The sequence below is a fragment of the Gracilinanus agilis genome, chromosome 2 (assembly GCF_016433145.1).
Source record: "Gracilinanus agilis isolate LMUSP501 chromosome 2, AgileGrace, whole genome shotgun sequence".
Lineage (NCBI taxonomy): Eukaryota > Metazoa > Chordata > Mammalia > Didelphimorphia > Didelphidae > Gracilinanus > Gracilinanus agilis.
In genome coordinates, this window is record NC_058131.1 from 152993097 (window position 1) to 153016378 (window position 23282).

The following is a 23282-nucleotide window of genomic DNA, read 5'->3' on the forward strand; positions in this document are numbered from 1 at the left end:
CCTTCCTTCCTTCCTTCCTTCCTTCCTGCCTTCCTGCCTTCCTGCCTTCCTGCCTTCCTGCCTTCCTGCCTTCCTGCCTTTTTTTAAACCCTTATCTTCTTATTTACAATGGATACAATTCTAAGAGAGAAGAGGGGTAAGGATGGGGGGGGTGGTTAAGTGACTTGCCCAAGGTCACATAGCTGGAAGGTGTCTGAGGTCAGATTTGAACTCAGATTCTCCCAACTCCAGGCCTGGTGCTCTAACCACTGAATCACCTAGCTGCCCCATGTCAGTATCTTTTTTGCAATTTATAATCTTAGAGATTCATCTAGAGTAGTGAAAGACAGAGAGTTGGTCAGGGTCACATAGCCAGTCTGTGTCAGAGGCTGGACTTGAAACCTGCTCCTCTTTGCTTCAAGACCAATTCTCTATCTATTAACCCACAAAGCCTCCTTGATCTACTGAGGTAAAAATAAATATTGAAATGTGATCGTTATAATTTAGTGGAATATAATCTTAAGGGGGAAGGACTGTTTTTCATTAGTCTTTACATCCCCAGACTAGCATGGTGCCTTGCACATAGTAGGTATTTTAGTAAGTGTTTGTTTGGATTAGATTTTTGGGACATTCTACTCCATTTAACAAGCACTTATTAAGCACCTACTATGTGCAAGGCATTGTGCTAAATGCTGGGCCATATAAGAACAAAAATGAACTAGCTTCTGGCCTTAGAGAACTTATGTTCTGTCCCATGGTAACAATATACATACAGATAAACAAATATAAAATGCATTCAATTCAAAATAATTTTGCAAGGGGAGATAATATTAACAACTAAGGGGATCAAGAAAGGCATAGAGGCAGCTAGGTGGTTTCATGAATAGAGAGCCAGAAATGGAGACAGGAGGACCGAGGTTCAAATTTGACCTCAGATCCTTCCGAGCTGTGTGATCCTGAATAAGTCACTTAACTCTTCTTGCCTCACTCTTACTGCTCTTCTGCCTTAGAACAGATAATTGTATCAATTCTAAGTCAGGAGGTAAGGGTTTAAAAAAAAGTAGGGAGATCAAGAAAGCTCTAGAGGTTCTTGAGCTGAGCCTTAAATGAAGCTAGAAGTTCTAAGAGGTGGAGATGGAGAGGGAAAACATTCTTAGTTAACCAGTACTGAACTAAATCCCCTTATGGTTTACTGATATAGGACTTTATGGTTTCAAAATGCTTTGTGAAATTATCCCACTGCATTATCATAGAAGCCCACAGGAAGCAAGTAGGGCTAATATTTGTTACCAGGCAATCAGTCAATTAGCAAGCATTTATTGAGCACCTACTATGTGCTAGGCACTGGGTTAGGTTCTAGGGTTATAAGTACAAAGAATGACACAAGGACCCATATTCTAATGGAAGAGATAAGTACACACATTTCATTTATATACATATGTATATATATATACATATATAGTGGTATATAATTTATGGATACATATATCATATGTGTATAGTCATCCCTTGCTATATCATGGTTCGCTTATTGTGGCTTCACTGTATCATGGGTTTTAAAAAACATATCTAATTCTCAATTGCAGATTTTTTGCTATATTGCAGGATTTTGCAGATGAATACCATACTGTACCCAATGGAAATGCAGTATGCCACTACCACATTCATAAGTTTGCCAGAGTGAGATGGTACACAGCTAAGCACAAAGCAGGCATTTCTGTATTAGCTGATGGAATGAAAGGTGACCAACCACAGCACTGTGTTCTGTATCCTGGGCGCTAATTGGCCCAGTGTCTATAAAAGTGTGGGAAAGGTTAATAAGCGTGTAGAAAAGGTTTATAGGTGAGTAGGAAGGGTTTATAAAGCCTTAAAATCTATATAAATAATAAAATAAATAAAATACCACCACTTTGTGGATTTTCACCTATCATGGGGATCTTTAGAATCTGGGGGATCTATGTTCTACACACACAAAGATCCCCACGTTCTTACATATAAATTATATATATATATACATATAGTTTATATGTATTTAATATATTTAGCAGTTAAATACAAGGTTGTTGGAAGGGAGGGTACAAGTAGTTGGGGGAATCAAAAATTATTATCCCTCTTTTATGGAAGAAGGAGCTGATAGTTCCCTGAAGCTAGGATTATGGGATTTAGGGGTAGAAGGGGAATTTAAGTATACTTCCTTGGAAATTTTACAGATGAATAAAGGGAGGCTCACAGAAGTAAATTGATTTATCTAAGTTCATGAAAACAATAAGTAGTAAAATTTGGATTTTAGTCCAGGGATTTCCCCCAAGACCACATAGCTAATATGACACCAGAATTCAGAACTTCAAGTCTATGTTTCCTTATACCATCCTGTCTTAAACTCTTAGCTAACCTAGGGGAACTCATTGCTCCAAGAAGTATTGGGACAGATTGAAATTATCAATAGAGTTAAGAAGGGAGATCTAAATTAACTAAAAGTAAGTGATTTATCAGAGGTTATTAAGGGAAAGTTAAGGGTGTTTGGGGGGCTATACAGAAACTTTTGAGGTGAAATTCTCTAGCAGCAGTCATCTCCTTCCTCAAATTGTTTTTCAGAGACAGAATCTGGGCTGAATGGTCCACAAGTTTTCCCATGGTGGCATTTCTGACATCTTTGTGATTTCCAGGCTATGACAATTCCTTCAATCAGGAGCTGGGGGGGGGCAGGGGGAGGCCTATTAACAGAACTTAAGAGGAGAGAAGCCTACTAATAGAAATTTGTCTTCTTGCCCCTCTTCCAAACCTAGAGGATGTTCCCAGATGACATGTTACTGAAGTGACTGTCCACATATCTCCATACAGTCTGAGCCCAAGGAAGCTGCTGGGACATTGGTGACAGACACTGAGGGGGTGGCCATATGGCCATGAAGTTCTGTTCATTCCGACCCAGGGGAGTTTGGCTAGGAATGTGAATCTTTTGCTGGAGGCACAGTCTTATTATAAACACTGTAGCCTCAGATCTCTGGTAACTTGGATCCTGCTGAGAAAGAGGAGAATGATCTAGATAGCTTCTCAGGGTCCCTTGGGATAAGAGATTTTAGAGTCCAAATTCTGATTTTCAATTCTTTTTAGAGTGGTTCCTGAGATTATGGTGATCCTTCATGAGAAGGAAGGAAAGAAGTCGGGGGTGGTAGAGAAGGTGGTATATATTCCTTCTAGTCTTTAAAAAATTTTTTAGGTTGGCTACACTTACTATCTGTGTGCCCCTGAGCAAGTCATTTAACACTTTTTGTCTCAGTTTCCTTATCTGTAAGATGAGCAGAGAAGGAAATGTCCAACTACTTCAGTATCTGTCAAGAAAATCCCAAATAGGGTTATGAAGAGTCAGACAGAACTGAAATGACTGAACAACAAGCAAACACTAAGCTAAAATGCAGATAACCTGGAAACGCTTATAACACAATGCCCTGGTTCATCACCCAAGCCCCATGGCCTTAGCTGAAGCCTAGCCCTGACTCCTGAGCAGAGGCCAAGCAGCAGTTCCCAGGGAAGTGCACTGACTAAAGCGGAAAAGGCAAACGGGGGAGAGGGAAGCATTACAAATATTATCTTCTTACTATTCATTCCAGAGGGGAGACTGGGGGAGAGAGGCAGGGAGGAAGGCTGTGTTAGGGGATGGGAGGGTAAAGGAAATAAGGAAAGAGAGAGAGAATGGATAACAAGAGGTGAAAGAAAGAGAGGAAGGTCTGAGGAGGGAAAAATGGGAAAGAGAAGGAGAAAATAGATAAGAGAATGAGAGGTGGGAGAGAGAAAGATGAAAGGGTAGAGGGAAGGGAGCAAATAGAGGGAGAGAGAAAAGGAAAGAACAGGTAACAGAAAAAAAAGAGGTGGGGAGAGAGCTGAGGTGGAAAAAGAGGGAAAGGAGAGAAAATGGAGAGAAAGGATGAGAGAGAAGGGAGGGAGGGAGAGAGGAGAGAACATCAGTGAGGAGATAGAGGGAGGAGTGGGGGGGGGGGTCGGGAAGAGATGCAAATTAAAATCACGTCTCAGTCCAAGCAAACATGATGCTGCTGCCAACTGGGCCCGTGGCTGTCCCAACGTTCTCCAGCGCCAGGGCTTTATCATCTGTTCCAAGAGCGTCCTAGGCAACAAGGTTTCCTTCAGCCGGGAAGATGCAGCGAGCAAAGGTGTGTTGTTTCTTTTCCTTAGGGTCAAAATGCAGTTCCTTGGGGTGGAGGGGTCCCTGGACCTGTATTAGGAGAAAAGAGATTCCAAGGACTGCTTCTGAAGACCCTCTTTGCCAGTACCCTATGTGACTTGGCTCCCCCCACCTTTGACATCTGTCTCTGTTTGGCGGGAGATAAGGGGGAAGTAATATTTTATATTTCTATAACATCTTTGGTTTGGGTTTTTTAGTAGATCGGGGGATTGGAAGCATGACTTCTGGGTTTTCAGGACATTATTCTGGGGCAGGGTTCTTTTGGGGGTGGGTGGGGAGGGATAAGCTTTCTAATCTCTTTAAGACTTTGGGGATGGGGAACAAAAGATTTCGGGCATAATCTGAGGCAAGACTTGACAGGTCCTTGTATTCTTCAGAGGCTCCTTCTGATCATTTGCAGAGTCTGGGATCAGGCATATTGGGTTATAAGACAGATACAATTGGGAGGTCATTCAGTGCCCTTACGATTCGGAAAGAGGCAAAGCTGTGGGCAAAAATTCCTGGGAGCGAACTGGAAGTGCCTGCTTAGAGAAAGGCTTACAGACTTTCATAGAGAAGGGAGACAAAAAAGTTTTTTTTCGAAGATTTGGGAAGTACTGTTTGGTGAGAGAGTTTGGCTACACATATTTGGCGACTTGGGCAAATATTTCAGTCTCTCGGTTCTTCTACCCCTTTGTTCTATAGATGAGTTTGAGGGACTGAAGACTCTCTTTCAGTGGACTTAGAAGGAATGAAAGGGAAATAGTTAATTCTGCTTTCCTTTTTCCTTCAAGAAAATAGGAATAGAACATTATACCTAGAAAGGTATTTTAGAACTTATTTGGTCCCAATTCATCATTTTACAAAGGAAGAAACTGGGGCTCAGAGGGGTTAAAAGATTTACTCCAAATTACCTGTCTAAAGAGTGGCAGAGCCAAGACCAGAACTCAAGCCTCTCCAGGCTTTTCCCATTACAGCGTATTTACCTTGTTTGAAAATGTATTTTTAAGTAGGCTCAAGTTTTAGCCTTATGCTGGAACAAAGGATTAAAAGTAGAGACCTCTTATTACTTGGGAGATAGTGGTATGGGTTGGCATAAACAAAGGACACATGAAAAATCTGAGGATTTATGAGCACAGACTGAGGGAGGAAGAATGGGGACCCAAAGGGATACCTGGAAAAACGGGAATGAGCCTCTTTCATGGAACCTCAACAGGACCTTCTCAGTACCCCCTATAAGCCTGAAAGATATCGTAAGTTCAAGTCAGACTGGCACACAAGGGGCCAGTGAAGATTTACAGCTACAAGAATTCAGCTGAGCTAGAAAGGCAAAGAGGATGAAGGGAGAGCGTGGAAGGGACCATAAGATGGGCTCAGAGCACCTCGTAGAACCCTGCCAGGTTGAAAGCAATAGAAGTGGGGGGTGGGGCTCAGAATCTAAAGTTGAAACGAGCCTAGAAAGAAGAGGGAGAATGAAAGGGTTAAGGCAGAGGCTGTGAGCTGAGAGAAATGGGGGTCTGAGAGAAAGGGAGGAGGGGGAGGAGCCGTTTCTTATTGAGGGGGGGAAGGGGTAGAGTTAGAATGAAAGGGTGGCTGGTGGCCAATAGCCCACCAGGCAGGGAGGGGTTAACAAAGGCTCTGGAGAGGCTGGGCTGGGAACATGGGAGGAGAATTCAGCTCAACCCATTGTTCCCTCAGCTACATCAGACTTCGCTTCTACAGCTCCACCTGCCGTGTTCTACCGACACCTCTTCGGCCTCACCCACCCTTCAGGTAAGACTGGCACTATTTGGAGAGGAGAGGAGGGGATGGGAGGGGAGGGGCAGGGGTTGACTTGAGGGGTGGAGAAATGCCTAGCCCCGAAAGGGGTTGGGGGAAGGTAGAAGGAGGAGGAAACTTTCACCCTCCTTCTGCCTTCTCTCAGCCTGGAGTTCGGGCTGGGAGGAGCTCAAGGGAAAGAAGGAGGGGTCTCTCTCTGGAGCGCCTTATCAGTCTGTCTCCTTCAGGGCTTGGAAGAGGCACTGATGCAAACTTGACTGTGGCCAGGTGCCTCAGAACCGCCTTAGAACAGAGTCTGGGGGTGCGGGGCTGGAGGGGTACATTCTGCCCCGGAACACAGGATCACTTAGACTTTACTCTTCAGGCTGATTTTCTGTCTCCTCCCCCCACATCGTGACCATCTTTGGGGTTCCTGTCTCTCACCTCCTATTCCTTGCTTCCTTTTCAGACGATGCTTGTTGGGCATCTGCTTCCCTAGAGCTGGATGCTGACCCATTTACCTTCTCCTTTCTCTGGGTGTGTGGAGTAAGGGTATCCCTCATCCAACTCAGTTCCCTACTATTTATAGAACACCTTATGAGTCCAAACCCTCATTCCTGCCCTCCAGGAGCTGATGGGCTGGTATTTATACATAAATAACAGTAATGCCTCTCAGACTGGGAGGAATGAGTGGTGGCAGCTTCACTGGGGAGGTAACATTTGAATCCTTTGCAAAGATCCTGACCTTGACCCCCTGTGCTGGATGAAGGTTGGGAAGAGAAGCAGTGATGGTAGAAGTTCTTTGAAGAAGTTTTGAACTGGGCCTTCAAAGATAGGCAAATAGTTCACACAGAGAGCTTGGCAGATGGGTAGAGGGAATGGCATGAGCTAAGAAAAGTATTTGAATGGGGGATGAACTTTCATGGACAAGTTCAGTTTGACTGGAGTTTAAGAGAAGAGCTCTAAAGGAAGGCTGGAGCCAGTTCTTACTTTCTAAGGAAAGTCCATTTTCAAAGCTTCTAAAAGGGAGGGGAAGAACCTGATTTGTGGCTGTTTACAGTGAGAAGTGAGGGCTCTTGGATGATAGGACTCAAAGCTGAAAGGAGCCTTTGGAGGCTAACCCTTTCATTTTTAAAGAAGAAACAGAGACCCAGGGAGGTAGTGACTTGCCCAAGATCAAACAAGTTCCAGGAATAAGCACTGGGGTTTGAGCCCAGGTCACCTGAGACCAGAATCAGTGTATCTCCTGCTGGACTTGAATATTTGGTAGAATTACTTTCCTGTTTTATGGTGAATGTTCTCCCAATCCTTAAGGCTGCCTGGTTTCACACTCTGTATGTAGGTCCTGCTTTTCCATTTGCTCCAAATCTTTGTGAAAGCCCAGAGTTCTGGGTTCCAGTTCTTCCTATGTCTTTACTTCATGATTGAAAGTTTTGTGTTCTAATCCAGGTCAGTGGCTTAGCAGTTAACTTCTAGCTCTTCTCTTTATTGATCCTACTTTCCCTGTGTGAGTGAAGTTATGCCACTCACACAGGGAAAGTCCCCTTCTCTCTGATTGTGCCCTGGGACAAAGACCCACTTATCCCATAGAAGATTTGGTTGAACCTTTGTGTTGGGTGACTTCTTGATAGAGAAAAAACTTTGTGGGAAACAAGTGTAGCACAATTATATTTCTTTTATAAATTTAGGGCTGGGATATACCTTGGCATAATCCATCATAAATCCTTGTCTCACCCATTGACCCATCTTATGAAGAAGAGGATCCCAGGCTTCTGATTCATGAGATGGAAAGAATAAGGACAGGAATGAGCACTCCCTTTTGCTTGGAATCTGGCAGAGCTGTGTTTATGTGTCTGGGGTGGAGAGGAGGTGATGCAGTGGGTGGGGCACTATGAAGAGGTAGGAGCACTGGTTTGGGCAGGTATGCTGTTCACCTCGTACCTAAATCTTCTGTTGCTGGAGTCTGTACTAAGAGCCTTCATTCAACCCAGCCTCCCAATCATAGACCTTAGGAAAGTGGAGAGGCAGCCTAAAACTAGGTTAAATGTGTGTATGTTTCAGGGATTAGAAGTATGGGAGTAGACATTGCCCAAGCATCCTCTGCATTGTGGGAAGATGGAACATGAAAGGAGGGCATTCTTGGAATATCATTTTTTCTCTTCTCTTCTCTTCTTTCCTTTATTTTGCATTTAAAAAATTAAAAAAAATTGAAAACAGTCAAGAAATATTTGTTGAAACTCTACTATGTGACAACCCTGTAATAGGTATTGGATTAGTGGAAATATTTAAATGGACCTCTGATCTCCTTGATTTGTCAGTGAACAGTTCAGTCTCAACCCTGAGAATCTGACCAGTTCCCTGGGAATCTTTCTCTAGTTCCTTTAATGTTTTTGTAGATCTCAGCTCATTTTGCCAGGAGACATTATGGAATGTCAACCTAGAAGGGAATTTAGGGGTCTCTGTTCTCTGATTTACAGTTAAGGAAACTAGGCTCCAAAGAAGTTAAGAAGTTAAACTGAAGGTCATACAGATAGAAAGCCAGGATCTGAACAAAGGTGTTCAGACTCTCAATCCAGGGAAAGCACTTCGCTCTACTGCCTCCCACAAAGTGGGAGTTTATACAATATTTTCCTCTTAATAGGTTAGGTAATATAAGCATAATCTGAATTTTAATAGATGTGGAAACTGAGTTGCAGGACGGGGGTAAAGTGATTTAGTGATTTGCCCAAATTCATATAGTTCATAAGTGGCAGGATAAGAACTTTAACTTAAGTTTTCTGAGGTACCAAGTTCAAGATCCCTCCTCCTTTCCCTACCAAATGTGCAGGTGAAAGAGGAGGGAGATTTTTTTGTAGCTGGGATAGTAGAAGAAGTTTCACAGAAAAGGTGGGGAATTGAGCTGGACCGTGAAGGATTAGGAATGATTTAGATGGAAAGAAGGAGAAAAAAGGATTCTTAGATGCTCAGCTAAGGATGCTGATAGCTAGAGGAGTTTAGACTCACTATTTTGTATCCACAAAGCCTAAGTGGTACCTTGCATGAAGTAGGTGTTTAAAAAACACCTGTTGGTTAACTTCACTGAGCTTTAGGCAATCTTCAGAGTGGAAAGGATGAAAGAAATTACAGATATTTGTCATCTCATGAGGCAGATTCCTATCCCTCAGGTCACCCCCTAGAACATATTTTCCCTTAATATATCCCCAAACATCAAGGGGTTAGGCTAGGGAGCTACTCATGTTTCAGAAACTGATTTTTTTGGTGGTCAAACCCAAAATATGATTATGAAGTACTAAAGCTGTTCATATATTCTAGTGTGAATCAACTTGACTCTGAAGGCAACTCCCAAAGAAGAGTCCTCAGCATCCTGGGAAATGAATATTCAACTTCCCCAGGAAACCATTAAAAATAACTTTAATTGATATCTTCTGTTTCTTGCATCATTGTAGTTATCCCAAGTATCCTATTCCCTTCCCAGAGAGCCATTTCACATAACAAATAGTATTTTTTTTCAAGAGAAAAAAAATAACACAATGAATTGATACATTGGAAAACACCAATATTCTCCTGGTGATGACTTCTTTGAATAATGAAAGACCACAATTTCTAAAGTATTAAAATTGTAGGTGACCCCCCCCCCACAATGGCAATAGGTACAAATAAGTTGTAGCATCTTGCTCATATAACAGTGAAATATGCTTAAGGGGTTCCTCACTTCTCTGGCCTACTATTTCTATTTAGGGGGGATTTTGGAAATACATTAAATGATATTCTCCCAAGGATATTCACTGGTTCCCCTCATAAGTCACACGTTTCCCAGGAAACCATTTTGAAGGGAACAACCCTCATTGGGTGCTTAAGTTGAGATGGGCTTTAGTACTTCAAGGATCTTCCATTTCATTGGTATGGGACCTCTCTCTATAGAAGATATACTAGCCCCTCTGTGCCTTAGCAGAGAGGAGTTTTGATGAATTTTTAAAGTCTCCTCATTTTCTAATCACACCTCTGATGTGTGTGTGTGTGTATAAATAAATCTAGTATCCAAAGGCTATGAACAATTTTCAAAAGGAGAAAGCCAAACTATCAGAAACCATATGGGAAAATGCTCCAAATTACTAATAATATGAGAAATACAAATTAAAACAACTATGAGATCACCTCCCACCTATCAAGTTGGCAAAGTGATAAAAGATGGAAACAGTTAATGCTGGAAGGGTGGTGGGAAGTCAGGCACACTAATATTCTGTTGGTGGAGCTGTGAATTGGTCTAGCCATTCTGGAAAGCAATTTGGAATTAAGTATAGGGGAACTGATCTTTTATCCACCTAGGAAACCCAGAATGCAATCACAAGGTGTTAATGAGGTGTTAAAGGAACAGAGAAAAGATGAATCTAATCCCTTTAAGAGGTGTGATCACCTTTATCTGAGTGAACCAGGAGGGTCAATCTCATTGGCAGAGAGAAATGACACACAAACCTCAGGTGACCTTTAAAGGGCAATTTGTGAGGTGGTGGAGGCAGCCAAGGCTGGTGGAAGTTATAAAATGAGATTGCTGGGACAGAGGGGATTTCTTTTTTTTTTTTTTTTTTCTTTACCCTATTAGGCATGGTACATAGCAGCAATTTACTCATCCAGAAAGAAACTTCACATCCAGTATTTGAAGAGTAAGTTTGCATAAGTTTAAGATCCATTTGAGGGAGCAGGTGACATATAGTTACCTAAAGGAGGAAACAGATTCAAGGAACATGACCCCCATCTGTACAAAAGAAAGCCAGCTATGACTTCAGAGAAAGCCAGTCTGTCAATTGGGAGCCAGGCAATTGAAAGGACTGCATAAAGACGGAAAAGATAGTCAGGACTTGGAGTTCTGAAGCAGTACATTGACTTTGCAAATATATTTCCAAATATGTACTTCACTCTTAATGTAAGTCTGTGTCCACTCTTTCTTTCTTTTTCTTTCTTTCTTTCTTTCTCTTTTCTTTCTTTCTTTCTTTCTTTCTTTCTTTCTTTCTTTCTTTCTTTCTTTCTTTCTTTCTTTCTTTCTTCTTATCTTCCACTTAGAATCAATACTGTGTATTGGTTCCAAGGAAGAAGAGTGGTAAGAGCTAGGTAATGGGGGTTAAGTAACTTCCCAGGGTCACATAGCTAGGAAGTGTCTGAGGTCAGATTTGAACCCAAGACCTCCTATCTTTGGGCCTGGATCTCAATCCACTGAGCCACCTAGCTGTCCCTCATGCCCACTCTTTCATTGGGAAAATGTTGTGGACATGTGGAGAGTACACATGGTTTTATGGGGACATTTTGTTGTCATTTTTCTTTCTATGCTATCTTCATAAATGCTTTTGTTAAGAACTAATTATGACTGCTGGCTACTAATAAGAAACACACTAATGGGGGCTCATGAGCTATAGTTTTAGAAGTTAGTAACTCCTAAATTAACTCCCCCAAATATGAGAGTAGTCATTCCTGTGGGGATCCAATTTAGGATTGAGAAAACAAGTTTGTGGGAAGAGCCCAGAGAGTGGTACTATACTAAATCATTCCTTTGGATACAGCTATGTACCATAAGGAAGTAAGCAAAACAAAACAAAAACTCCCCATATAAACCAAAATTGTAGCCCTATTTGTAGTAAGGGAAAACTGGAAACAAAGTGAATGTCCATTGAGGGGGGAGTGATTGAACAAACTGGCATATGAATATAATGGAATATTATTGTGTCATTAAGGAAAAATAAGTATGAAAAAGTCATCAAAACTGATTCAGGGTATAGTAAACAGAACCAGAAGAACTATGTATCATAATAACAGCAACAATATTTTAAAAAATAAGCAAAAATACCAAATGAATTCAGAATAAATGCAATGACTAATATTGAATCAAGAAATCAGATGCACCAAACAACTGTAGAAGCCAAATTTGTCAAAGAGAGACATTTTTGCCGAAGTGGTCAGTTTTGGTTTATTGTTTTTCTTTTACAAAGGGGGATTTAACAGAGAGGTGAGGGGATGGAGAGAGTAGGAATTTTATGTAGAAAAATGTGGTATAATAAAGATAATATATGTTTTTTAAAAAGTATCCAAAACATTAAAAGTCCTACTATACCTATCTCCCAATGAGTACCATTTCAGAGAGAATGTTCTCCATGTCTGGGATGCATTTCCTCATCATCTACACTCTTCGAATATAGTAGCTCAGGTACCACCTCTCCCAGAAGGCTTTTCCTGATGCCTTCCCTCATTCCCCCCTTTTGGGGTCTCTACCATTCCTAATTACTTTGTATTGTTTGTTATATATATTTATCTCCACATGTTATAAACCCCATCCCAACAGAATCTAATCTCTTTTAAAGGGACTTATATTTTTATCTTTGTGAAGCTATTACTTAGTACAGTGCTGGTTCTTAGCACATAGGCGTTTGACTAATATTTGTTTGAGTGTAGTTGCTTGTCCTTTGTTTTTTTTTTGATAAGGACCAATGACATCATCAAAGGGTGATGCCTGTGAATTGAATTGAATTAGGTTCATGGATGACAGAACTATGGCAGGTTATTAAGAGAAGACAGAAAGTCCCTGGACCTTTGGAAGTGACTTCAGCAAATCAGTCTTGCCCTCCCTCAGTACCAGAGTAAGAGTTAGAATCTAGTCCATAGAACTGAACCAAAGGTGAGCCCAAAGTGGCTCCTGTGGTAGTTTGATAGAGCACTGGACATGGAGTCAGGAAGACCTGAGCTCAAGACCAATATCAGACATTATCAACTGTGGCAGTGGTTTCCAAACTTTTTTGGCCTACCACCCCCTTTCCAGAAAAAATATTACTTGGCCCCCTGGAAATTAATTTTTAAAAATTTTTAATAGCAATTAATAGGAAAGATAAATGCACTTGTGGCCATCACTGCCTTCCTGGATTGCTTCAGCACCCACCAGGAGGTGGTATCGCCTACTTTGGGAATCACTGAGCTGTGTGAACCAGGGCAAGTCACTGAACCTCTGTTTGCCTCAGTTTCCTTAACTGTGAAATGGGGATATTAATAGTACCTACCTTGAAGGCTGTTGTGAGATTCAAAATGAAACAATACCTGTAAAGTCCTTAGTACAGAGTCTGACACATAGATGCAATATATAAATATATTTATATACAAATATATAAATGCTTATTCCCAGCCCCTGTGTGGTAAGGGACTAAGCTAGAAAATCAGACTCTAATGCTTCTTAGCTATGTATTAGTCTGGACAAATTACATAATTTTTTCCAATGTTCAATTTCCTCATCTACAAAATGTGAAGAATTCTTGCATTACCTGCCTTAGAGGCTATTGTGAGGAATATCCTTTGTAAATCTTAGTGAGATATATAAATGTGTATTATGATTATTGTGTGGTTTTGCCATTCAGCATGGAGGAAAGAACATTTCCATCCTCTCTTCAGCACAGTAATTCACAATTCATGCTAATTTTCTGAATGCTCTTATCCTTTCTACTTTGTAACTCCAGTTAAGGGCTCATTCTGTCCTGATGGGAGAATACTTAACATGACTAAATATCTCCAGCCAGTCCCAGCCATGCTTCAATTTACACCATGAGGAGCCCAGAATAGCAAACTGTTTAACCCAGCATAGCTGTGAAACAACCTAGTATCCAGGACACCAGGTACTGCAAGCAAGAGAGTGCCTTATTCATCAGCTATGCCATACCCAGAAATTCACTTGGTGGGGAAAGCATATTTTGTGATCTTTACTTTAAGGTTGAGCCCACTCTTCCTTGGGCTTCCCATTTGGGAGGTTTTTGTACTTTAGTTGTTGCTATATCGTCAAAGTAAATATCTCTTTGTGAAAGCTACTTGGCATTAATTGGCTAATTAATGTTTAGGAGAGATCAATTGGTTAAATTATATTGGGAAGATATTGATTGGGTGAATGATATTATAGGGTAGTGATGGCAAACCTTTTAGAGACCAAATGCCTAAATTACAACCCTCAGGCCACCTGTGAGCATGTGAGCTGCTCCCTTACCCCAGACAGAGGAGGGAGGAAGCATTCCCATTGGGCTGCTGGGCAGAGGGGTGGGTGATGTGAGAAATGTCCTCAGGTGTCATAGACAGGGGAGGGGAGCAGCCCCTTCTGGCACCCATGTGCCATAAGTTCACCAACACAGCTATGGTGGAACATACCAGATAGGGGCTCATGAATAATAAATAGTGTTAGAAAAGTCCCTCAGGGTTAGCTCTAGAGCCCTGAGAAAGGGGTGGTAATAACCAAGCTCTGGGACCCAACCTGGGAGGTTAGGAAGTGGTCCAGAGCCTATGTAGTACATATGATTTATAAATTCCCTTCTAGTTCCAACATCCTATGAGTCTACGTAGAAAAGTTAAATAACAAGTCGAATAATAGGTATCTTTCAACCCCAAGCTTCTAGGCTTCTACCCACAATCTATTTCCCTCAGCAGAGCCAGAGCATCATAACTAGGAATTCTTTTACCTGGAGAAAAAGCAGTTTTCGAAGAGAGTAGGGGTCCCTGTGTAGCTGTGAGCAAGTCAGTTGTTTTCTCTTTGCCTCAATTTCTTCCCATGTAAAATGAGGGATTTGAACTAATAGAGTTCTAGAAGCTCTGCTGGCTCTAAATCCTAAGATCCTAAATCATGTGACATGAAGTACAGACTTTTTTTTGTCATTAATAATGCAGGCATTTATAAGAAGTGACATTATAAAGCAACTAACATTGTACCACCCTGCATCCTAGACCCATACTGGGTGACTTACCCTACCTATCCTAATCTTGGCACCCAGCCCCAGGCTCTCCTTCTCCTGGGCAGCAGGTGGCTGTGCTGGGATCTGGGAGGCAGGCAGCCTTCTGTTAGCTGTAAAGACACCCCCCCACGCCCTCACTTCTCACTGTCTATTTCCACCACTTGGGACAGATGGCAGGAAGTAGTCGTGGGCGTCTGCAATGTGTGGGACTTGGGGATTTAGGACGAAGAAGCTTTTTGGAACCTCAGTGCTTTATCCTTGAGCCCCTCCCCACCCCCCCCCCCTCACCATATACTCTCACATACACACATACCCACAAATGACCGGCCAGCAACAAACCATGAAGGGAGCTTGCTTTCAGTCCCTCTGTCCTCCAGGGGCCACCCCATCCCTCCAGGTGTCCATGCCATACTTTACTTGCCTCCCCTCCTTTCCCTCAGGGTGCTTCAGGGACAAAGCAGGACACCTGGGTTCTACACCCAGCTCCGCCACTAATGAGCAGGGTGGCTTTGAACCTTTCCCTTTCTGAGCCTCAGCGTGTTCACCTATGAAACCAGGAGGCTAGGCAAGATTCTTTCCAGCTGTGACACTCTATGATCTTACTTCATAAAACTTGGCTCCCCTGTAGTCTGTCTTTTCACTGCTTCTATTCTTTGCTCATTCAGGTTAACCTAATTCCTGCTCAGGTATTTTTTTAAACCCTTCCCTTCTGTCTTAGAATCAATGCTGTGTATTGGTTCCAAGGCAAAAGAGTGGTAAGGGCTGGGCAATGGGGGTTAAATGACTTGTTCAGGGTCATATAGCTAGGAAGCGTCTGAGATCAGATTTGAATTTAGGACCTCTCATTTCTAGACTTAGCTCTCAATCCTCTTGCTGCCCTTGCTGCTCAGGTGCTAATGACTGTGTTAGATATGAAGGACTCATAACTGAAAGAGACCATTCAATGCCTTTAAGCCAAAGAAACGAGTCTAATGTAGAAGGAGAAAGGAGAATGGACCAGGGCAGGCCATTAGAGGAAGGCCAAGAGAGGAAGAGAAGGGCAGGTGAACCCTTGGACTCTTTAAGCAATGTCTTACTGTTTCTCACCCATCCTAGTGTATAAATGTAATTACCACTCCTTCTCCCTTCCCCCAACCCCACCTTACCCCCAGTAAAGGAAGATCCAGGGTCCATCTTTTAGTAATGGTAATTACCAAAGGTCAGGGCATCTATCTGAGTTCAAATCTGGTCTCAGATACTTACTGGCTGTGTGAGCCTGGGCAAGCCACTTAACTCTGTTTGCCTCGGTTTCTTCATCTGTAAAATGAGCTGGAGAAGAAAACAGCAAACCACTCCAGTATCTCTGCCAAGAAAATACCAAATGGAGTCATGAATAGTCAGACAAGACTGAAAAAGATCAAACAACTGAGCATTACTAATGGTCGGCATCACCAACTCATAGGATGTGTCCAAAATGAATCACCAAAGAGAAGACATTTCTGTTATGGCTTAGATCATAATCTAAGAGGGACTTTAAAGGTCATCTAATCTGACCCTCTTCTTTAACAATGAGATAATGTAGACCCAGAAAGTTGAGGTTGCCAAGTATAGGGTTACTGAACCAGGGGCAGAGACAGAAAGAGGACCCAAGACTCTTGCCTTCCAGTTTAGCACTCTCCCTGCAGTACCCACAGGGCCCTCCAATAGCCCGAAAGCTTCCACTGAGAGCCATTAAAATGACTGGGGCATAGTCTGAGGGCCCTCTAGCCACATAAAAAGGGGAGCCAGGAACAGAGGAACTCAGAGGCCAGCCCAGGCCACTGAGCTGATAAACCCCTCCAGCTGCTTTCTGGCTCTCCAGCCCTCTGGGGATTTGCTCACACTGCTTCCCACAGCCCATCTGTCTCAAGGACAGCCTGTTTGTCAGAAAGGGAGACAAGGAGAAGGGCTCCAGGGAGAAGGGCATGAGACATTGACTGTGTGGGGCTGAGAGAGAGAGAGAGAGAGAGGAGATGGAGCAGACAGAAAGGGCAGAGAGGCTGCCCAAGGACAGCTGTTCCAGGCGAAGGAGATGAGATGGCAGATAGGGGGAAAAGACAAAAAGGGGATTCAGTTCACAGGCCATCATGACTAGGGAGCATTCGGGGACACTGCCCCATTTGGAAATCATAGGAGCATAGATTTGGAGCTGAAGGGACTTGAGAGGTTATCTAATACAACCTCTTTCTTTAATAGATGAAGAAACCGAGGTCCAGTCAGGTTAAATAATGGGACCAAGTTTACACAGATAATAAATATCAGAACCAGGATTTAAACCTTAGTCTTCTGTCTCTAAATCTGGAATTCTTTCCATTGTACCCTTCCTGGGAGACCCCACTGGAAGTTCACCCCCCCCCCAGGCTGTGCCTAAGTTTTCATGAAACTTATTACTATTTCTGGGGTCCTGTTCTTACAAAATGATTGTTCCAACCCTTGCAGTTCACGTAGGTCAGCTTGGGGAGAGGGAGCTCTCATAGAGAGCTGTAGGAGCTAGGAAGAGTCCTGGACACAGTCGGTCCTAGGAAAACAGGGCAGTTTGGTCCAGTTCATCCACCTCTCTACCTTTCTCCCGCTAGCCCACGAAGGGGCTCATTTCACCTTAATTGGCTGCCACCTGAAGCCAGCGCCTCCCTTTTCCTCTGGCTCATTTCAGTCTTTCTCCTCCCCCATCCCTTCCTTCCCTCCAGTTCCCTTTTGTTCCCTCCACCATCATGTGGCTGCTCAGTATTCAGGGACGTGGGCTGATCACAGCTGACAGATGCACCTGTTCAAGGAGACATCAGTCAGCTCTGTTAGGGCTGGGCGGTGCAGAGCTCTCTGAGGTCGCTCTCACCTCAAAGCCTCAGTGCCCAGAGAGAAGCTGATGCATTGCGTCTGGGCTTTGTTCTCTTACCTCCTTTCTCCATACCGAGTCCACAAATGACCCTTAGACTTAAGCTTTGATACTCAAATGTGAATACTCCCTGATTCCCCATCTTCTCTCTGCCTCCTCCCTCTATCTTCCAGAAACCTGGCCGGGACTCTCTAAAAGAGCTCTGGGGTGTCACACAGCTGTGTCTGGGCTGGAGTGATGCTCATGCCTGATCTTCACACCATAGGCTTTCTCCAGGGCAGTTGGGCTCTGGCTCAGGGCATCTTGGGAGTACCTAAACTGTTAGCACTCTCTCAGATGGCAGAAAAAGGAAATGACCCTTGGAAATTCTAGCCATTGAGCTGGCATAATGGGACTCTTTTGTTGTTATTTGGCCGTTTCGGTTGTTTCTGATTATTCGTGACCTCGTTTGGAGTTTTCTTGGCAAAGATATTGGAATGGTGTGCCTTTTTTTCCTAGTTCATTTTACAGAAAAGGAAACAAAGGCAAACATGGTGAAGTGACTTGTCCAATCGCATAGTTAGGAAGTGTCTGAGACTGGATCTGAACTTGGATCTTTCTGACTCTAGATTCTTCACTCTATCTACTGTACCACCTAGCTGCCCTTTGGGAATCTTATAGATTCCTTGCCTTCTTACTTCTCCATCCTCTTTCCATGAGAGAGGCAATCTAGCATAGTGGAAACCTAGAAATCAGGAAATATAGGTTCAAATCCTGCCCTAGGCACTTACTAGCTATGTGGGCATCACCAAGTCATTTCAATCAATCAGTCAATCAACATTTATTAAGCACCTACTTTGTGCAGACGCTATGCTAAGTCCCTAACTTCTCATACCTTCAATTTTCTTACTTGCAAAAGTGAGAATAACATTTGTACTAGGTCCTACCTCACTGGGTTATGGTGAAAGGAAGCGCTCTGTAAACCTTAAAAGGCTATAAAGATGTAAATTATGACATGATTTAGACATAAAGGGTGATATCATAAACAAATTCGGGGAGCAGAAAAAATTTACCTGTCAGATATATGGATAAGAGAAGAATGTATGACAAAATAAGAAATAGAGAACATTATGGGATATGAAATGGATAATTTTGATTACATTAACTTTAAAAATCTTTGCACAAACAAAACCAGGGCAGACTAGATTAGAAGGAAAAAAATTTTATAGCAAGCTTCTCTGATAAAGGCCTCGTTTCTCAAATCTATAGAGAACTGAGCAAAATTTATAAGAATATAAAGCATCCCCCAATTGATAAATGTCAAAGGACATGAACAGGCAGTTTTCAGAAGAAGAAATCAAAGCTATCTATAGCCACATGAAAAAAACCTGCTCTAAATCACTATTGATTAGAAAAATACAAATTAAAACAATTCTGAGGTACTAACTCACACCTATCAGATTGGCTAACATGACAGAAAAGAAAAATGACAAGTGTTGGAGGGGACGTGAAAAAATTGGGACACTCATGTGGAGTTGTCAGCTGATCTGGCCATTCTGGAGAGCACTTTGGGGCTATGATGAAATGGCTATAAAACTGTGCATACCTTTTGATCCAACAATGCCACTTACTAGTTCTATATTCCAAAGAGATAAAAGAAAAGGATTTATATGTATGCAGATATTTATAGCAGTTCTTTTTGTAATGGCAAAGAGTTGGAAACTAAGGGGATGCTCATCAATTGGGGAATGGCTGAACAAGTTGTGTTCAGTATATGATTGTGATGGAACACTATTGTGTAATAAGAAATGATGAGGACGGTGCTTTTAGAGAAACTTGGGAATACTAGTATGAACTGATACAAAGTGAAATGAACAGAAACAGAACACTGTATACAGTAAGAGCAATATTGTAAGGATGATCAATTGTGAATGACTTAGTTATTTGACCAATACAATGATCCAAGGCAATATCCAAGGATTTAAATCAAAAATGGTGTCTACTTCTAGAGAAGGGACTGATGGAGTCTGAATGAAGGTCAGAGCAAAGTTTTTAAGCTTTATTTCTCTTGTGCATTTTTTTGGGGGGGTTGTGTATAACACAAAAAAGATAAGTTATGATCAATAACCCCCCCCTTCTCTTAGTGCTCTCCAACCTTTACTTTTATCTTAAAGAAATGTTGTCAAACTCAAATAGAAACTGTTGCCTCCAGGCTACATATTGATTTAGGAAACCACAAAATCAACATTACCTATGCTCTATTGTGTTTTTTATTTATTTTGTTTAACTCTTCCCAGTTAAGTTTTAATCTGACTCTCACCAGAGAGTTGGCCAGTGTATTGTGACTTTGACACCTCTTTAATACTAACCTCCCTCCAATGTCTCCTTTGGGTTCTCTCTCAAGGTGCCAAGACTTTTTTTTCAAGATCTCCAGAGAAGACCTGGCCAATAACTCTTTCCTTTACTTCTTTGTTGCAGCTACTTGAGTCCTTTTAATTCTGAAACAGCCTGGAGGAGCATTGGTGAAGATGTGGCATGCATGTGTATGTGTGGAAATGGAAGGTGCTGCTCCCTTCCTTCTCTCCAGCATGCCTGAGGACATTTTTTGCATGTACCAGAGCACTTCCTCCCTCTGCTCTCTGGGGTAATGTGAGGGGCTCACAGGTGGCTTGAAGGTGCAGTTTGGGCACACCATCTCTAAAAGGTTTGCCAACTTCTTAACCCCTTTTGTGTCATAGATCCCTTTGGCATTCAGATAAAACCTATAGACTTCTTTTCAGAATAACTTAAAAAATAAAAATAGTTACCTTTTGTCAATATTGTATATTGATTCCAAGGCAAAAGAGAAGTAAGGTCTAGGACAGTGATGGAAAACCTTTTAGAGACCAAGTATCCAAACTGCAATTCTCATGCCCGCATGAGAGCCACCCCCTTATCCCAGACAGGGGAGGGAGGAAGCATTCCCATTGGGCTGCTGGGCAGAAGGGTGGGTGATGGGAGAAATATCCTCAGGTGTGGTGGAGAGGGAGAGGGAAGCAGCCCCTTCTGGCACACTCAGGGGTCTAGGCAATGTAGGTTAAGTGATTTGCACAGGGTCACACAGCTAAGGAAGTATCTGAGGTCAGATTCGAACTTAGGACCTTCCATCTCCAGGCATGGCTCAATTTACTGAGCCACCTAGCTGCTCCCACAATAATGTTTTAAATGTATATAATAAAATATGTAGGAGTACAAAGGAAACCAATTGTATTAAAATACAGTTATAAAAGGATGTATTTTTTAATGTTCATGAACCCCAGGTTAAGAACTCCTAGCCCAGAGTCTGCCCTGGGAGTTTCTGAATTAAGTCTCCGAATCTGAATCCTAGCTCTGCCAGTATGATTCTGGTCTGAGTCTCAGAGACCACCTGAGAAGAAAATTAAGCTGCCTCTCTAGCATATGGTGCAGATTAAGTGACAAGTGAAGCTATAAAGGCTCTTGGTTGGTTGAGGCACTGTGGCAAAATTGCCAAAGGACTAGGACAGTTGTTAAAGGGTTATTCCTCCTATACTGTTCTAGGAATTCATAGACTTGGCCACACACTTTCCTTTGTAAACAATGATCTCTGAACTAGGAGTGAAAAGGCCAGAGTTTTAGTCCTGGCTCTGCCACTGACTCATGTAACCTTGAATGACATTGCTTTTGGGCCTCTGAACCTTGGTTTCCTCATCTGTAAAATTCAGATCATGACATCTATCTATTCTCTCTTCTTCATAAGGGTGAGGTGAGGACCAAATAAAAGAAGAGAGATCAGTGTTCTTTGAAAATGATAAAGCTTCTGTGAATGTGTGATTGTCAAGAAATTGTTGTTTTAAAGAGAAGAAAATAAATGGCCCCCAAAGGGATCAGGATCTATCCTTGAGTCCATATCCTAGGACAATCAGTTGAAGGAACTGGAGATGCTTAACTTGAAGAAGAGAAGACTCAGAAGTCATAATAGTTGTGCCAAAATATTGGAAGGACCATCCAGTGGAGAAGGGATTAGATTTGTTTTCTTTGATGCTAGAAGGCAGGATCAAGAGGAAAAAGTAGAAGCTGCGAAGAAGCCAATTTATAATTAGAGCATTCTAGGAGCAGCTAGGTGGCTTAGTTGATGGAGAACCAGGTCCAGAGATGGGAGGTCCTGGGTTCAAATTGGGCCTTAGATACTTCCTGGATGTTTGACCTTGGGCAAGACACAACCCTAATTACCTAGCCGTTTTCACTCTTCTGTCTTGGAAGGAATGCTTAATATAGATTCTAAGATGGAAGATAAGGGTAAAAAACAAAACAAAACAATTAGAGCATTCCAAAAGACCATCATCTTCTGAAGATCTATTTGTGGCTTGGAGTCTAGACCTCATAGGATTATAGGATTTTGATCTAGAAAGGACCTAGGGAAGAGCTAAATACTGGGAAAAACCAAATCTTTGTGACAAATATGCAGTCAGGCAAAACCAAATTCTCACATTGGTAGTTCCAAAAACCGCATGTCTTATTTTGCACACTAACTCGACCACCTCTAGGGAAAAGAGGAATAAAAGCTTAGAAATATCACAGTAGGGTACAGGTAATGAATGTACACAGAAAAAGTCTGCCTGGCACAGAATGGGAGGCTCCCGGGTTTACTAAATTTAGCTTAATGTAACAAAAGTCCCAGGGCCTGGTTGTCTGCTCATCATGGCTCTCTGGGCCTCCAAGAATTCGCTACAGGAATTTGCATAGGGAGAAAACCAAAATATTCTCTGGAATATTAGATAGGTAAAGCCCCACCATCTCCACCAAATGTAAGCCATCCTACCCCTACCTTGAGATGGGAGGGAGAATCCCCCCCGCTAAGAACTTGCTGAGATCAGCAGCCTCTCCAAGGAAAGAGAATCTCCCACATGATCTGTCCTATAGTCACTGTCCTTATTCCCCAGACTTGGCTCTAAATGACTCATGGGTTTGTTCCACTAGCCAAGAATGAAGCTGTTGGGAATAAAAATGAATGCTCGTTGGGTTCCACATGTAGTTCCTAAAACAAGTTCTGACAGGTTTGGAGCTGGGGCAATGGCTCTGATGCAAGTATACTGCCACTCAGGTAAAATCTCAAAACACATAGAAGAGAGGTGACTTTGAAGGGAAAATACTCATTTGGATGAGAAGCAATGAGAGGCAGCTCAGATCAGAGGTCCGAATGCTGGACTTGGTCAGGAAGTCCTGGGTACCCAAAGGCAATTTTTTTAACCCACTCTGACCTCCAGTTTCTTCATCTATAAAATAGAGATGATTATATCTGTAGTCCTTGTAAGGTGGTTGTGAGGCTAAACCGACATATTGTCTGTAAAATGTTTTGCAATCTTTAGTGTTAGAGCAGCACCAGTTATTGTTATTCTTCTTCTTCGTCTTCTTATTGGTTCTGATAGGCTTATTAAAGACTCAGTCTTGTTCATTGTCTATAATCACATCTCCTATATGCCAGTCAGCTAGCTACTCCCTAAGACTAGGAAACCATCCTTATAAAACATGAACTAATCAAATCTTATGCCTACAAGCTTCGGAGGATAGTGTTTGTTATCACGGATTTGGGCTGCATCCAGTACTCTTGAAGTAAGTAGGCCATAGAGCTTGGCAATCTTTACCTAGTTTCCTTCTTTTCCTTCTTTCTCTCTCTTTCTTTCTTTCTTTCTCTCTTTCTTTCTTTCTCTCTTTGTTTCTTTGTTTCTTTTCCTTCCTTCCTTCCTTCCTTCCTTCCTTCCTTCCTTCCTTCCTTCCTTCCTTCTGTCTCTTATACACA

At 42.2% G+C, this 23282-nt stretch overlaps 1 protein-coding gene across 1 annotated transcript in view; it reads left to right on the plus strand.

Moving 5' to 3' along the window:
- Positions 1–5855: 5855 nt before the first annotated feature.
- The window catches only part of KCNIP3 (potassium voltage-gated channel interacting protein 3), a 160312-nt gene continuing 142885 nt past the window's right edge, over positions 5856–23282 (plus strand). The window contains exon 1 of the mRNA XM_044660786.1: positions 5856–5929. The gene's annotated coding sequence lies outside the window, so the exon portion shown is untranslated. The remainder of the gene's footprint in view (positions 5930–23282) is intronic.